The following is a 13729-nucleotide window of genomic DNA, read 5'->3' on the forward strand; positions in this document are numbered from 1 at the left end:
TATCCCACAACTGATAATATTTAGCAACAAGTAGCTGTGGGTATTTTTGAAAGATGACTAAATATTTAGCCCTTTCACCATTACTGAAGTCATTTCCCAGCATGTTCATCAGTTTGGGCAATCCAACATTCATTTTCTATTGTTGGTCATGCATTTCTTGGTATGGGGCATGCATTTTCTGCTCACGATTTATTGATTTTTAATCTTCTTTTGGACTCAGGATTGACAACAAAAAAGGTTGATGTCTCTAGAAAGTTAACTAGCTACAAATTCTCTATCTTCGTCATCAATTTTGAAATTTTTGGAATCACTAGTCTGATATATTTTAGCATCACTTTCATGTCCAACTTGAATGATATGTTTTCGTATAAAAACTCACCCTCTTATGAGTAGGTTTGTCCAAAGAGTTCTAATTGGACCCTATATCAATCTTGTTTTGATCTCACACCAATCAACCATGGTTGCCCCGAAATGAGAGGATATGCCCCTAACTTTGTAGCCATAAGATGAAAGTCCAAGCATATCCTCTTGCCTCCAATATTAATCTCCAAGTTTTCAATAACTCCTAAACACTTTACCTTTGAGCTGTTAGTCATTTTAACCATAAACATTGATTTCCTTGTCATTTTAAGATGCATTTGCAATATTGTCTCTTCAGTAATTACACAAAGACCAGTTATTGCTTGATGTATCCTTGTGCCTTAGTCAAATTAGACCTAGTCTATGTTATTGCAATTACATTTCAATGTGTGCAACCCATACAATAGTTGCAGGTGTGACGATTACAACCATACAAAATAATACAATATGTAATAGTATGAGCTCAACTCTGAAAAAATAAAATAATCATAATGTGATATCCATGAAGTATCAAAATAATAAAACTATTTAAAATAATCCATTGAATTTTCAAAAAATAATAATAATTATGACACATGATTGGATAGTCTTTGATCGTAGTCTTCCACATTTCCTATAAACATAATCTATGTTTAAATTTGGTATAAAACAACCATCATGGCCATTTTGGGAGAATATTTTGGGAAAGGTGTGGAGCCTGAAAAATATTATAAGCTGTTGAGTATATAGACATGTACAAATGTAAATGCTTTATTGAGTAAATATGTATTCAAGACCTAAAGTTGTACTCTATTACATATACAACAAAGGTTGTCTATGCAAAATATGCCTTGCATAGTATTTGAAATATCGATTACACAAGCCCTTCATTATTTATATGTATGTCTATTACCACTTACAAGTGGTTCGGTGGTTCCACTTGTAAGTAGTCTATTCATATTGCAAAGCAATTTGCTACCACTAAAAGACCATTATTGAAAATTTCAACTGGTCTCTAGCTTAGTTAATGGTAATAAATCAATTCTAACTAGTAGCAAATAACTTGTAAGGGTTGTTATAATACTTGCAACTATTGTTCTACCAATGGTTTTCCAAATCTTAACAGTAGTCTTACATCCCTTAAAAGTGACTTTCCATCACTTAAAATTGGTCTTCCATCTCTTAAATTGATTTTCCATCACTTAAAAGTAGTGCTTGATATATTTTCTAGTGGTGCGATACCACTCTATGCTACTGAAGAGTGGAGGAGGTGGCCAATAATGACTCTAAAATGGTAGGGTATTTTAGAATTGAGTAACCATCACTTTAAAGTGGTAGTCCACTAGTTGAAAGTGGGTTGACACCACTTTCTAGTGCTACAATATCACTTTTGTAGTGGTGATGCTCCAATGTAAAGTGTAGATGAACCATTTGAAAGTGGTATACAACCATTGTGAGTTGGTAATAAAGTGGTCTATCACCACTTTCTAGTGGTGCAATATTAATTTGTAGTGTTGATACACTAATGAAAAGGAGAACGATTTCAAAGTGGTATACAACCACTGTCAGATGGTAATAAAAAACATGGTTGAATGATTTTCCACACTTAAAATGCTAAGAACTAACTTTAGAGACACACTTGATAGTGGTGGAGTAGCACTTTTCAAGTGCTTCACTAGTTGAAACCTTTCTAGTTATACTCCACTGCTAAAAAGCGGTTGGAGAACCATTCTAAAGTGGAGTGCAACCACTTTTAGAATGGGGTGAAGTTCAAAGGAATTGGAAGTGCTTCACCACTTAAAAAGCGGTTCTCCATCACTTCAAAAGTGTTGCCCTACCACTCTACATTTTGTGGTTGTACATCACTTTTAAGTACTTTATGGAGCACATTTAAATAGTAAGGGGAGCCTTTATTTTGCATGTGGACTCATGTGGTAGAAGTGCAAAGGGACATAAGATAGCTATGCTCTTGTGGTATGCATACTATTTGCGTAGGGGTGTAATTAGGATGATAAAGTAGTAGAACAACATGGATAGGAACCTAAATAGATGGAGGTTGATAAATGGCCCAAGTTGGATGGTTGAGGAGAGACCCTTTTCATAGACAATCTCTCTTTACAATGATATGATTGGCACAACCTTTGACTAGTCTATTCTCAAGTACATTAATGTTTTTGGGGTATATTGAGGAGATTTTGAAAAAGAGGGCCATGAATTTACAATCCAAAGAGGTCAATATCTCTAGAAATCAAATAGGCTTTCCATTCTCATCTTCTTCATCAATGATGGAGTTTTTTGAACTATTGGTTTCATCTTTTGCAACATCACTTTCATGCCCACCTTGAATGATAGATCTTATTTTAGTGTAAAAATTTACCCTTTTATGAGTTGTGGTTTATCCAATTAGAGTTTCAACTAGTCTCCATACTAGTCTTGTTTAGGTCTCGTACCAATCAAGCATGGTCTACCCAAGATGAGAGGATATGCCCTTACCTTTGTAGGAATAACATGAAAATCCAAGCATACCCTCTGACATCAAATATTAATCTCCAAGTTTTCAATAATTCTCATGCATCTTTCTTTTTAGCTATTAGCCATTTTAACCTTAAATATAGAATTTCTTGTTATTTTAAGATGCATTTGCAGGATTGTCTCCTTAATGATTACATAGACTTGTGCATTGCCATCTACATAAACTTGATCAAATTTTCATTCACATATCCATGCATCCATGACAAGTTCTATTCCTTCCGCATTTAAAACATATAGAACCTCCTCATGCTTAGCTCTAGTTCTCCCTTTTTTGATACTAAGTTGCACATGCCATTGTCTCCTCAAGGAAAATTTCATTTGCAGTAGTTGTCCGTACATAACATTAATATTTTTGCGTTTAAGAACTTTAAGCAAGTTATAAGGGACCTAATTGACTCTTGGAGCAAAATCTCCCATTTGAACATTCCTTCTTTATCTAGCCTTCTTGCTATTCTTTGGCTCATTTACAACCGATTTTCATTTTTTGAAACTTGTTACCTTTTGAATCATAGTTTCAGTATTCCTCTCTCTAACTCTTTTATTAGCTAGAATATGTACGTTTTTACTATCGTGAAAAACTAGTTTAAGTTATATTCATAGTAGATGGGTTTTCATGAGGCCTTCTATCCAACTATTGCCCACTAGGTTTAGGACGCCTTTGTTCATATTGTTGTCTAATATCCTTAGGGGATTCACTATATGTATATCATCTACATCATGTGTGGTCAAGGCATATTTATAAATATCCTTATCTATGAAATTTTCCTGAATAAAACATAACCCTTTTCTATTCAATCTCTAAATAACCCCTTTATATTACACCCTTCTATATGTAAAAAATGTATAAAAATGGTATTTTTAAAATGCCTTATTTTGAACCCACGTAATGCACACATATATTCATGAGTGACCTTCCTGAGTTAATATCTTGGCTTGCATTTCTTTGAGGTATATGATACATCTTCCCTCTTACTCTTCTTGGATATGGAAAATCAATGGCAATATATCCTCTTTCCTTGCAATTGTAACATTCAAAGTTCTCCCATCTATTACTAGGGGTCCTCTAAGTCCTTATCACATTGGGGGTTACCTAGCTTGTAGTGTATTTATATTTACATTCCAATTTGCTAATTGTTCCTACAATTCTTAAATTACATCATCATCAGGTCTTCTACAACCTTGCTGCATAATATTTTTAGCCCTTTTCAATACCTTAAAAAGATTTATACCTTACTATCCTATATTTGTTATAGCATTTCTAGCCATTTTAGGCATTTAAACTATAGATACAACAATACCTCCTAGCTACTCCAACCTTGTTTGCATCTTTCTTTATTTTTCTTAGCTATTTAGTCACTTATCAAATTTACCTAGGTCTTCTCCCTAATTTCAGGTGTAAGAAGAGAAATAAATTATTCTCTTTCAAAAACATGACCAGACTTGCTCCATTTCTCATGTAACCTCGAAAGAGAAAAGCAAAAGGAAAGAATCCTATTCACTCACACATAGAGAATGTAAAAATTGCAACAACAGTTTCAAATCCATAGCTTTATCTTCATCCACATCACCATTGAACTTCAAGGCAATAAAAACCTCTAGCCTTGGAGCTCTCTCTCTTTGTAAATTACAATCTCTCTAAAAACTCTCTTTTTCCATGTTTTTACTCTCGTTTTTTCTCATGTACATGGCATGTACTCAATTTTCCTTCTCTTGTTAAGTAGTAAGCATGTTGTCAACCACTTTAAAATCTACTCACTCACATGAACATTACTACTTGATATATATAAAAACGTTACATGTACTATATCTATATCTTCTCCATAGTAAATCCACATTTAGTGTCATGTCCTGAGTCAAATATTTTCATCCATCAATGTCTCTTCAAGACAGTCGGGACCAAAAATGGGCTCGACATTGGCTCTAGGGCTCTAGCTGGGCCTTCTATACTAACCAAAACTACCCCATGGGCTCGTGACCAAGAGCGTATAGACACTATGAACTGATTTATTGAAAAAACATGTTCGTAGATATAATCTCTAGAATATATTCCAAACTGATGCCCTTTTCGAATCCAAGCACAGAGATTATTCAAACATATTGGTGGCTAGCACCTCATAACACAAATGAAGGGAGAACCCCCCAGCTTATCACTGTGGCCCCACTACGACCCTCTTTCTAAAACAAATAAACTTATAAATCAATCAGTGTGGATGTGCACAAACAACCCTTTCATGATTTCACTCTAGCAAATTGCTTTGTTGCTAAGGCACCACTAGAATAACCCGTGATACTGCCCTTTTTAAGACTTAAATCAAATGAATCCTATATGCTAGAATATGCATAAAACCAAAATTCAAATGATACTTAACTCCCACAATCCCCTTCCACCTATTGTTTAAGATTTTGCATTTGATGGATAGGTTAAGAGGTATTTCATATAAATATTCTTTATATAGAAAGTAATAGATACACATCGAAACATACAAATGAGGATAACTGAGGCCATTGATCCTCATGCTTTACCTCTATTATACTTGCACAAAACAAAATTCTAGTTATTTCATAAATTTCTAGATGCAAAAACTATTTGTTTTTCTATTTTCTTTGTCCCAAAAATGCATTTTTGGTTTTTTTCTTATTTTTATGTAAAATACAACATTTTCTAAATTTTTGTCAGACTAAGTGGCAGTGAAATCTCCATTATTTTCTTTTCTTCTTTTCTTCTTTTCTTCTTTTCTTATTTTCTTATTTTCTTTTTGGTTTTGTTTAACCTTATAGTCTATTCCAAAGGAAAGTGATTTATGTTGCACATTTTTAAAACTAGCTCTAATTATGAAACTAGCTCTAATTATGAAGATAATAGTTATTATTAATGAGGTATTATATGCCAGTTTATGTAAGACAAACTTGGAAAACCCTCCCAAGACTAGCTTATTAAGACTATGTTTGTAGTATAGAACAACAAAAAGAACTAGCCTAGTGGATAGTCACTTGGAGTTAAGTGTACTTGGCTGATGACACTGTCGGGATGGGTGACCTCCCGGGAAGATTTTCCTACAAGCTACTGGGGGCTTCTCACACGCAGCCAACAGCGCCAATGAAGCCTTCATAGCCCATTGCCAAGTATGCCAAGGCCAAGATGCCAAGGTCTATGCCTTGGTCGCCACCTTAGTCGCCGCCTTAGTCGTGAGCCTTGGAGTGACATCGCCCGATGACGAGACGTGCGATGCTCACCCATATATTTGTTAAATTGGTATCCTCGCGCTATGAAAATGGATTCCCTCTCCCTGACGTCACCAGTGATGTCGTAAAAAAATGCTAAAAGAAAGTGTTCTCTCTTTATCAACAATGATGTCATAAAAAAGTCAACGCTAAAAAGCGGGCGTCATCTCTTTATGCCTCCTTCCCCCCTCCCCAAATTACTATATAAAGAGGGGTAGAGCATCATGTCACAGACACACAATGATCCATGCAAAAGTCGCTGTATTGCTATTGACATGACGAAGCTCTGCTGCAACCAGCTGAACCTCTCTCTCTCTCTCTCTCTCTCTCTCTCTCTCTCTCTCTCTCTCCACACCTACGTAGGAGCTCTGCTCGAATCCATCAACTTCTTCCATGGATCCTAAGAGACGTCAAGATGCTGAGCGAGATCATGCTCAGAGAGTTCCTCAATACGTGGAAGTGGTCGCCGCTGCTGAGGGAATTCAACACGATGTTGAAGCACAAGCGGAAGTTAACCCCGAACTCATTCAAACCAAAGAACTAGCCATCCCACAACAAATTGAGGTTGCGGCTATAACCCGTATTCCGGATGGATGGACAAACGGAGATAATCAGGTTAGTACATAAGAAAAGGATCACAATTAGTTAGAAATTACTTAGACTTGTAAAAGCATGTTAGTATTATCAATTGCTTTCTAGGAAGGAACACAGAAATTGATGAAGGGGATAAATTCTATGTATCGCATTGACAACTGTGTTAAAATGTCTTATGGTTATGACTACTTTTGGATTTGTGAATGATGAGTTATGGCTCTTATGATTCCGGGCTTGCAAAGCCAGATGAGTTGTGGATTGTGGTGGTTCGGGACATTGGGGTCCCCAACCCAATGCTCCCTTACACTTTGCAGAGTGTGGAAAAACTCACTTGTGGGTGGGGGTCCTACGCTCCTCAGGGAGGTAGGTGGTTTTGGTTTTTGATCACTTGAGCACCTGAGAGGGCAAAGGGCTGAGTGGTAAGTGTCCTTGTTATGTAGGACGGATCTAGAGGCTTAGGGAAGCTTAGAGGGGCATTGAACTAGTAAATTCCCTGTTGACCGTGAATGAAGTGCGATCACATACAACCCAATCCCTCGAGGGATTGGAAGGTCCTATCCTAGGCTGGATGGTGTCTTTCTGCGGAAAGACGGTTTTGTATCACTCTGCAGAGTGATGGTGAAATAAGGTATCTGATTAATTAGTTACAAGGTTTAACACAATTTGATTAATTAGTTACAAGGTTTAACAAAATTTTAGGGGGCCGGAGCTGAGTTTTTACCTTATGGGTAGGGGGATCGAGTTACACTCTCCCCCGCCTCTCCCTCTCTTTGAACCAAGTACGGTGTTAACCTCACTCCTGCCTTTGATTGATTACAAAGAGGTCTTTCTTAGGTGGGCGTTAGATTGCTGTTAGGGGTGACTTGTCCACGCTTCCCCTATGAAGTAGAACTGAGATTCCCATGCTCAACTAAGTCCAAGTGTTAACCCCAACACGAAGAAAGCAAAAGAAAGTGAAAAAGACGCAGGGCAAAGGCGGAAAAAGATAGCCCGACTGAAGAAAGAAAAGGAGAAAAGGGCCAAAAGCGCAAGGACAACCTTAAAAGTCCAAGGCAAACACAAAAAGGGAAAGGCGCATTTTTGAATAAAAAGGCGCACCCTAAAATATTGTAAAAGAGCGCCGGGCTCCCACCCGTGCAATTTGTAAAGGTAGAAGGGCGGTGAAAGGAAGCTAGGAAGATAAAAGGACAATGGAAAACAGGGCCTAGGCTATGACCGGCCATGTAAAAAAGGGAAAGGGGGATGACTGCCCAAAAGGGAAGTAGGGTTTTGTATATAAAGTTGAAAAGTGAATGAGGAGCTCATTCTTGGTGTGTGGCAAAACTAGTCTTCTTCTTCCTCTCTTCTTCTCCCCTTCTTGCTTGTGTGTGCTCTTGAGAGAGGGAGTGTGAGAGTGTGAGGGAGTGAGTGTGTGTGAGAGTGAGGGATCAAGAGGGTGAAGCTCTTCACCATCTCCTCTTCTCTACTTCTCTTCTCTTCCCTTCTCTTCTCTTGCGCGGGTGGCTATGGAGGATGGAGCTTGGAGATGGAGGAGGCTTGAGGATGCTTGAGCTAGCATCTAGAATCGTGGAGCTACCGGAGTGCAAGAGAGAGGAGGGTACTCGATCGAGCATCAAGGTAAGTTCACTGCATTTGTAGGATTGACGGCGCATCGGCTAGGTGAGAGATAGCCATTAGAGCTCGCTTGGAACGCTTGAAACAATAAGCGGTCCGTGGGTCTTGGCGGTGGAGCGAAAGCTCCCACATTTTGGTTCCGTTGCCGGGACCGATGGACTCAAGCTTGAGCACTTGCGCGCCTCATATCGAGCATCGAAGTAGGGTATTCATCCCCGAAACAGAGCTTGAGATAGGTAGGAAGTTGGGTGTTTTCGATCTTCAGAACAGGTAAGTATTTTGGAATATTCTAGTTATTGATGATTGGAAAACATGGAGAAACTAGTTCAGTGTTTTGCTTTCGATTCAGGTTGTGTTTAGGATAGATTAGCAGTAGGAAATCACACATGAAGAGGCAGAGGGCTGCTGCTGTGAAACAGGGAAAAAACCACAGGAAACAAAAGGAAAAATGGAGTAAATGCAAAGGTAACTGCATAGGAAATGCCACGAAAGGAATCTGTAGTGTTCAGGGAAGAACTAGCAGGGTATAAACTCTGGGAGGGCAAGAGAACCCCATTTCCAACCAACAGAGAGCGAGAGAGATAGAGAGTGAGAGAGAGAGAGCGAGCGTGGCAACCGTCCGATCGACCAGGGCACGGAGGACATCGCATTCGGCGATTCCTAGGTAACCGATCTCCTCCTCACCACTTCAACTCCGTCGCTTGTTAATCGCATGGTCAATAGGATAAAACATCTGGAGAAAGTCGAGCAAATCCGTGTGCACAAGCTCATCGGATCGTCGGCGGACTCGGACGTCCGACCCAGTGTCGGACACTCGGACAACCGTCCGATCGGAACAACCTATCCGACTACTAGGATCGGACCAACTAGTCGGATCGGATGTGCCATGTGGCAGTCGGACCAACCTGTCCGATTTTGAGAATCGGACGCTCGGACCAACCTGTTCGACTCGGACGCTCGGACCACTCGGACGCTCTGACTCGGACCCACCCTGTCCGATCGGACGAATTAATACACGTCACCAATCAGACCACCTGCCCAGTCCGATTCCCAGGATCGGACCCATCCATAATCGGACCACTAGGATTGGGCACTCGGACCAATCTGACCGATTCTAGGAATTGGACTACTCGGTCCGATCGGACCAGTCAGACAAATCGGACCGCCCAAAATCGGACCAGCTCAGAATCGAACTCCTTGGCCGATTCTTCGAACACTTGCTCGTCTGATTTTTGAGAATCGGACACGCGGACCTAATACACTAGTCTGATTCTCATAATCGGACCACTGGTAAATCGGACATCCGATTCCCAGAGTCAAACCAAAACAAAACCTGACCCATCTAGGGACACACTGGGACACTCCCCTAGTGACCGACCCCCGCGTGAACAACAGGAAGCAGCATAGAACCCTAGAACCTGTAGAATGGCTAGAACTAGAGTAGCAAAGCCTGTCAGGCCCAAAACGAGCAAGAGTGAGTGAGACGTCGGGGAATTGCTCACAGCACTCAGGTTGAATTTCCGCACTTGAAGTACACTAAGGAAAGCCGAAAGCCTGATTGAGCACAAGTGCACGAGGAACAACACACTCACGAGTGATCATAAGTTGAGCACTGCATTCAAAAATTAAAGGAACTCACTCAGATAAATCGCCCAAAAAAACCCACCAATAGGAGAAGACCCAAGGTGTGTGCAAACGCGCGGAGCGCAGGGTAGGATCAAGCAAGGAGCGTCAACGACAAGGATCTGACTCACGACCAAGTGCAAGAATTCAACCATGACAGAGGGAGGCTCGGACCATCGGTTTATAGGGGAGCTAGATGTTAGCGCATTCCTAGACGCCATACAACAGATGGTGAGCAGTTAGATGTGCATGCCAGGTACGAGCACCGTGGTAGGACGGCAGACGCAATCATTGCGGACCTAGAGGAGGAGAGAAGGCTAGCCCGCAAGGCACTGCAGGGCATAGCCAAGTACTATAGGGACCAACAAGCCAGGAGCCTAAGGCAAAGCATGGAGCTGCATGAGGTGCAGCGAGTGCTAAACTTGGCTGGCCGGAACCGGACAGACCAGGAAAGAGCACTAGAGGAAGACCTGACGCTGGGCAAGCTCCTCATGAAATGACTGCTCGATAACACCGCGGTAGAACAGAATGCCACTGCGCTAGCAACCTCGCTACTTGCAGGGCTGGGGGCAAACCAGGGCTCAAAGAGCCAAGCCAAAATACCTATTGTCGCCAAGCAACTCGACCAAGTACCAGCCCCACCGGATGACTCGTATAGCTTTGTCGAGTAGTTTGAGCAAGTCTGCGAAGCCAATGGCCTCAACGACCAGGCCCAACGTTCGCAAGCATTCGGACTTTGCTTAAGCGATAAGGGTAGGACGTGGTATACAAGCCTAGACGCCATAGAACGAGCCAACTTCAATAACCTCAAGGACCTTTTGTCAAGAGATTTACCGAACCCGGATACTCTGACAACCTGCTAGTACGCCTGATGAATGTCAAGCAGAAGGAGAAGGAGGGCATCCGCGACTATGTGACCCATGTGAGAAGCCTCCTTAAAAGAATCCCCTTAGGCGAAAGACCTATTGACAGGGCAGTGTCGACCGTGTTCATCAGCGGGATTCGGGATGAGGAATTGTACAAGGCAATAGCAGGCAACTCAAGCTTGCAACGAGACATGGTGGCTAGGGTTTTTGAGGAAGCCATTAGGGTTGATGACCAGCTGAAAGAGCGGAGCTCCAGGAGCTCAAACCTAGAAGAAACCAACCCACGGAGTTTAGAGCGAATGCCAACCTCTAGCGAGCGATCAAACCCATCATCCCAAGATAAGGGAAAGGCCACCGAGACGGAGCACGGCTTGGCCGAGGTCAAGAGGGAGTTGGCCAAAATACAAGACATGTTGAGGTGACCGATGCGTCCACACGTCCAGTGTGTGTACTGTGGAGGAAACCACCTACCAGTAGAGTGTCAAGACCCTAGGTCAAGACCCTGCGCTAACTGCGGTAGGTTCAGCCACGATGCCGCACACTGTAGACTACCACGAAGACTACCATACATGCAACCCTATGGCCAGCTTTACCCGGCTAACAGGCCACATCCATTCTTCGGAAGGGGAGCCCCGCTAGCCCTACCGGCGCCTAACGATATGAAACCAGCGGTCCCTAGGCTGGACATAAATCCTACTGGTATTCCTAGACCGCCTGGTCCCTATGTGACCCACCCACCGAGCGATGCTCCCGTACACTACGTAGAGGAGCCCAGTGACGAAGAAACCTACATATACCCTTACGTCTCGCATGACGACGAGGGCAATGCAATCCTCATGGATTATCGACTCGTGTCGGTGATGGCATTAGGACGAGGACGAGGTAGAGGCCTAGGAGGGCAGCCACAAGATCCGGTCACCTGTTGGACTTGTGGACATCCCGGTCACGTCTCATCACACTGCCCCGAGAGAGAGTAGCAAAACAGGGACAAAGGTGACCAAAGGTGCACGGAGTGCGGAATCACCCATCTTTTCATAGACTGCCCAAAACGGAAGTCGCCTTCTGGTTCAGCTAATTTGCCGTCCGTCCCGCTGGGGCTGTTTGGTGTTGAAAACCCCGATGGGGAGGCCACACCTATTCCCTTGTGAGTTATGACCCGAGCACAAACGAAGCAGGCCGGTATCTCTCTGCCAGGACCTAGCAATCTTGACGCGACCTCAGTAGGAAAGAAGAGCCGTAGGCGGAAAAAGAAGAGATCAGAGGCTAAGGTCGCACTAAAAACCGACAGTGTTACGACCTTACCCCAAGGGAAGAAAGTCTCAGATGCAGAGGCAGAGACTTCAGCCCCTAAAACAGCCCAAAAGGGAAGCGCTAAGGTAGGGGAATACCCACACCCCAAGCGGCAATTGGAAGCCATAGAAAAGGTGAAGGAATGGGTAAGGGAGGCTCAACAGCACCTCAAGGATGTTGAACCCATCACGGAGGACGAGATTGAGGATCTCTCCAGCATGAGCACGCCACTATCACCGCCCCAACCTAAGTCTGCCGAGGCTGCTACGCCACAAGCAGTGCCATCGAGGCCAAGCCTAGACACAACAGACCCGCAGATCAGCCGCGGCCATTGGCCCGGATAGTCTGGGCTAAGGGAAGGACGAGTGTTTAGCAATCTCCTGACCACACTAGTGACCACCCCTGTAATGGTTGGCCTGGGAGATCTGCTTAGGCAGCACTTTGCCCTATGGCAGGACCTCAAGCATTGGGTCGAGAGACCGCAAGAGCAAGCCCCGGCAGATACTCAAGACCAGGATGCGGAAACGCACTTGCCAAGTTTGACGCTACACTCCGGGCCTAAATCCTTGCACGTCAACGTCTTCTGGGAGGGCTCAGAGATGCACGCAGTCCTGCTAGTCCTAGCCCTGGGAGACGCAACGAGGAAGGGGATTGTAGACAGAGGAGCTGGGGTTAGTGTGCTTAGCCACGCAGTGTTACAGAAGTGGGGAAACCCGCCTGTCGAAGCTGCTCGGTTTAACGTCACGCTAGCAAACGGTATGCGAGTGAAGCCATTCGGGGTCTTGAAGAATTGGCCAGTGAAGATTGCAGGAGTCCAGTTCTCTGTCGACTTTATCGTCATGAAGGGAGTGGACTATGATATCTTATTGGGTCGACCCTGGATGCGCAATGCTAGAGTTATCGAAGACTGGGGTAACAGCCTGATCTTCCTGGGCAACCAAACTAACGCTGTGAGAATAGAGATGGACACTTGGAAGACCTCGTCAGTCGACCTAGATGCCATCTCTACTCTACTCAAGGGAAACACCCAGGACAAGGAACCCTATGGGTCCTTAACTAAGTATATCCCATGCCCAGAGGACGAGCGTTCTCGCTACACTCGACCTGCCGTTCTCAGATCATGAGGCGTACGAGCAGGCTGTCAAAACAATTGGCAAGCCAAAAGAAACACTCCCTACACTTGTCTACATGATGGCAGCAAGCCTCCATGAAGGGCCTAAGCCTGTCGTTTTCCAAGTGCCTACCAACAGGAGGGAACTCTAGAGAATACTGGGGCACTTAACGGACCGACTGGCACGCAACGCAGCCGCCAATCTCAAGCCTCTCCAGGACCTCTTGGAAGAACCTGAGTGGAAGTGGACCAGGGTACATGAACTAAACCTTATGTATAACTGGGCGTTGGTTCCCGACCAACAAAACGAGGCAGAACAGGCCTTGTGGGATGATGAGCAGTCTAGCGATACAGATTCTTGTGACGAATACGAAGATTGCCAATCCTTCGATGAAGGAAGTGAGGGTGAGGTGGATACCGTTGAATACGACACCGAAGGGCGAGAAATTGAGCAAATCCGGGCAGATGCTAAGCCGCAGACGAGACCGGCCCTTAGAGTGGACCAAGGAGTTATGTGTACGAAATGCGATCGTGCTTG

At 43.4% G+C, this 13729-nt stretch overlaps 1 pseudogene; it reads left to right on the top strand.

Annotated features, from left to right (window-relative positions):
• Window positions 1–6486: 6486 nt before the first annotated feature.
• The window catches only part of LOC148017318 (ras-related protein RABA1f-like), a 165692-nt pseudogene continuing 158449 nt past the window's right edge, over window positions 6487–13729 (top strand).

The sequence above is a fragment of the Lygodium microphyllum genome, chromosome 22, assembly GCF_053477565.2.
Source record: "Lygodium microphyllum isolate KBCC chromosome 22, Lygodium_microphyllum_v1.1.10, whole genome shotgun sequence".
In the NCBI taxonomy this organism is placed as follows: Eukaryota; Viridiplantae; Streptophyta; class Polypodiopsida; order Schizaeales; family Lygodiaceae; genus Lygodium; species Lygodium microphyllum.